Below are 4,810 nucleotides of genomic sequence, written 5' to 3'. Positions count from 1 at the left end.
TTGCCGAGGCTGACGCAAAACACTAGGTGACGTATAGGGCGATGTGGAACAAGAGGCAGTGGTCCACACGCTGGTATCCACGCCAGAAGGAGTGAAGCGCAAGACACATGGCTACCTACTGGTCTATGTAGAGGCTGCAGCTTTGGTCAACACGCTTGCCAATACGCAAGAAGAGGTCGGGGCAACGACACTCAGCGAATTACTAGGCGTTTTCGAGGGTGATGGACTTTTTGATACCCTGGGTGACACTGTGGCCAATGTGTAGGACAAGGCATTAGTCCACCTGCTGACTGACACGCAAGCAACAGTTGACGCCAAGACATTTCGTGACACAATGGGCGATGCTGGCAACCACGCAAGCAAAGGTTCAATTCAAGGCAGTGAACGAGACACTGTGAAATGGAATACGAAACACTGGTGGACTCGCTGGCCAGCACGCTAGCAAAAACGATGGCCAAGACATTGCTGGATACGTTGGCCGACCCACTAGCAAAGCTGCAGGCCAAGCAAATTGGCAAAACACTAAGCGGACGTGGAGGGAAAAGCACAGATTGACACGCATGCCGACACGGTTGTAGAAGTAAAGACGTACAGTCTTTTGCAAAAGTGGGTGATGTAAAGGCGAAGGAACAGATCGAGACGCAGGCTGACACACTAGCAGATGTGCAGGACGAGACTTATGGCAACAGACTGAAAGATTTGGAGGCCGAGGCACTGGTCGCCATGCGTTTTAACACCCTAGCAGAAGTGGAGGAAAATCACTTGGCGAAACACTTGACGAAGTGGAGGTCGAGGCACTAGCCAAAACGCTAGCTTACACGCTAGCAGAGGTGCAGGCCAACAAACTTGGCAACACACTAGTCGATGACAAGGCCGTGGCAGTGATTGACGCACTGGATGACACGTTAGCAGATGTTGAGACAAAGAGATTAGGCAAAACACTGGGCGATGTGAGGGAGGAGGCACTTGTCAACATGATCGCTTACAGGCTAGCAGAAGTGGAGGCTAAAGCACTTGGCGACACACCGGTCGAAGTGGAGGCCAAGGCGCTGGTCGACATGCTTGCTGACAGGGTAGCAGACATGGATGGCGAGACACTTATCGACACACTAAGCGATGTACTGGCCCAGATACTGGTCGACACTTAGGCTCACAGAGTATTACAGGTGGAGGTGGTTACACTTGCAAAAAAAACCGGGAGATATGGAGAACAAAGCGGTGGTTGACATGCTGGAAGACGCTAGTAGAGTTGCAGCCCGAGACGTTTGATGACACAATGAAGGATGTGGAGACCGAGGTAAGGGTTAACACGCAGGCTGACACACTAGCTTTGGCGGAGGCCAAAACACTTCGCAACACACTGGGTAATGTAGAGGCCGAGGCACAAGTCAACACACTAGCTTAGACGCTATTAAATGTAGAGACCAGACAACTGGCGACACATAGGGCCATTGGAAAGCCGAAGGCCGGCCCGCCATTTCATTTATTGAGAGGGCAAGGCAGTGGTCGACTCGATGGCTGACACCCTACCACTTGTGCGGGCCGAGACACTACTCGACACGGTAGCTTACACGGTAGCAAAAGTAAAGGCCGAGACACTTGAGGACATACTAAGCGATGTAGAGGGCAAGATACTTATCGACTTTCTTGCTGACACAGTAGCAGAGGTGGAGGTGGAGAAACTTTGCAACACAGCGGGAGATGTGTAGACCGGAGCGGTGGTCGAGATGCACGATAACAAGCTTGCAAGTGGAGGCAGAGAGGATTAACCATACTCCGGGCTTTATGCATTGCGAGGCTTTGTTGGACAATCTGGCTAACACACAACAATGTGGAAGACAAGACACTTGGCGACAGACTGGGCGATGCTGAGGCCAAGGCACTAACCGTCGCGCTGGCTGCCACTGCAGCCGACGTAGAGGCCGAGACATTTGCTGACACAATAGGCGTTGCGGCGGACTAGACAGAAAAATACAAGCTCGCTGTCACACTTGGAAAGGTTGTTGCGGAAACCGTTGCAATATACTAAGCGATGAGAAGGCCTATACAATGGTCGATAACCTGCTGAAAGGCTAGACGGGCTTAAGTCCGAGAAACTTTGCGACAAACTTGGTTAGGGCGACACTGTAGCTGACGTGCTAGCAAAGCTGGAGGACGACACAGTTGGTCACCATGCTGGCTGTCGCGCAAGCCCACGTTGGGAACGAGAAACTTGGTCAAACAAATGGCAATGTAGAGGCCGAGGCACTGTTTTACACATTAGCTCCTACGCAATAAAGGGTGGAAACGAAAAATGTTAATGAAACTCTAAATCATGTGGAGCACGAGATAGTGGTCTTTACGCTGGCTTCCTCGCTAACAGGTGTTAATCCCGAAATAGTTTGCGACACACTGGCAATTTAAAGACAGTTGTCTACAGGCTGGTTAAAAGACTAATGGTTTTGGCTCTGACACACTTGGTGACACACGGAAAGATGTGTAGGCTGAGGTACTTGTCGATTCGCTGGCTAACGGGGTAGCTGGGCTGAAGCTCGAGACACTTAGAGAGACACTTTCGATGTGCAGGCCAAGGCACTAATGCAGAAGGTTGAAGCCACGCAAGCCAAGATGGAGGCTAATACACTTAGCGACACATTGTGAGATGTGGAGGCACTGATTAACATGCTGCCTTACACGCCGGCTAACACGACTGCAGATGAGGAGTCCAAGACAGTTGGCGACTCAATCGGCGAAGACAGGGCAAAGGCGCTATTGAAAACGCTGGTTAAAGCAATAGAAGTAGTCAAGGTCGAGACCGTTAGCAATACACTAAACAATGAAAAGGCCGAGTAAATCCTGAACATGCTAGCTTAAATGTTAGCAGAGCAGGAGGTCCGGAATATTGGCAACACACTATGCGACGTTGAGTTTTACGCATTGCTCCGCACAATTGCTGACAGGCTATTAAAAGTGTAGAGAACAACGCTTGGCGACAAAGTAAGCGATACGAAAGCCAAGGCACGGGACGTCGTGTAGAATCGAAGACACTTGGTAACACATTGCGCGATCTGCGTACCAGGGCTTCAGTTAACACTCTGGCTTAGAGGTTGGCAGAGGTGACGACTGAGACTTTTGGCGACACACATGACAATGTAATGAACGAGGCACCCGTCCAAAGGCCGGATGAGACGCTAGCAAAAGTAACAGACAAGACACTTGGCCACACTGGGCGGTGGAGGACAAGACTCACGGCAACAGAGTGCGCAATGTGAAGGCCAAACGCTGTTTAACACGATAGAAGAGGTGGAGGACAAGACGCTTAGCAACACACGTAACAAAGTGGAAGAAAAGGCAGTGGTCGACAAGCTGGCTTAAACGGTAGCTTGGGTGGAGGCCGACAAACTTAAAGACACACTGGTCGATGAAAACAACAAGGTGCTTGCTAACGTGCAAGATGAGACGCTAGCAGTTGTAAAGAAGAAGACACTATGCGACACAATGGGCGATGTGGAGGCCGAGGCACTCGTGAAGATGCTCTATGACGAGCAAGCAGAGGTCGAGGCTAAGAGACTTGGCAACATACAGCTGGTAGAAATACTGGCTAACATGCTAGAAGGGATAGACACCAAGACACTTTTCGCACACTAAACTGAACAAGAACTGAACAAGAAATTGGTCCACGCTTAAAGAATAGCACAGGTGGAGGTAAAATTACTTGGAAAAAAAACAGTCAATGTTTAGGCTACAGCAGTGGTCGACATGGCAGAATACCCCGCCGAGGTGCACTCCGAGACATTTGGGGACAACTTTGGATGCTGGAAACAAAATAATTCTCGACACTTGACGACACACTGGGTAATGACGAGGCCTAGACACAAGTCAAGAGGCTAGCAGAGAGGCTATTAGATGTAGAAACTAGTGTATTGTACACAGTGGGCGATGGCTGAGTCTAGACAATGTCTGACAAAAGAAACATTTTCCAACACAGTGGTGGACACGCTGGCTGACACTTTACCAGATGTCGAGGGCAAGACACTTTTCGACACTGGAGATTTTAGGGAAGTGGAGGTAGAGGCCGGCATACTTGTCAAGTACTAAGCGATGTAGAGGCAGAGAAACTGGTCGGCACTCTTGCTGACATAGTAACAGAGGTAGAGGTTGAGACACTTGGAAACACACCGGGAGATCTCGAAACCAAAACAGTGGGCAATTTGTATGCCAAGGCAGTGTTGGACACGCTGGCTAACACGCTCGCAGAGCTGGAGGACCAGACACTTGGTAACGGACTGTGTGATCTGGAGGCCGAGGCACTCGTCAATACAGTGGCTGACAGGGTGTCAGATATGGAGGCCGAATTTCTTGGCGCAAGGCAAAGCGATGTGAGGGCAAAAGTAGTGGTGGCAGTGCTGGCTGACACCCTTGCCGACATGGAGAGGCAGACACTTCATCATACAATGGGGAATGTGGAGGCTAACGGACTAGGCCAACCGCTGGCTGCCACGTTAGCGCGGGTGGAGCCAAAACACTTTGCGGCACATTTGACAATGTTCAGACCACAGCACAGGACGACACCCTAACTGACATACTAGCAAAGGTGAAGGACAAAACATTTGGCAACAAATTGGGTAATGTGAAGGCCTAAGGACTGGTCGACATGAAAATTTAAGCACTAAAAGGTGTGGCTCCGAAACACTTTCTGACACACTAAGTGATGTAGAGGCCGAGGCACTGATCGACTCGGTGGCAAACGCGGTAGCAGGGGTGGAGTTCGAAACAATTGGCGAAATACTTAGCGTTGTGGAAGCCAATGCACAATTTAGCACGCTGCCTG

The sequence above is a fragment of the Porites lutea genome, chromosome 14 (assembly GCF_958299795.1).
Source record: "Porites lutea chromosome 14, jaPorLute2.1, whole genome shotgun sequence".
NCBI classification, from domain to species: Eukaryota; Metazoa; Cnidaria; class Anthozoa; order Scleractinia; family Poritidae; genus Porites; species Porites lutea.
This window is presented reverse-complemented; position numbering follows the sequence as displayed.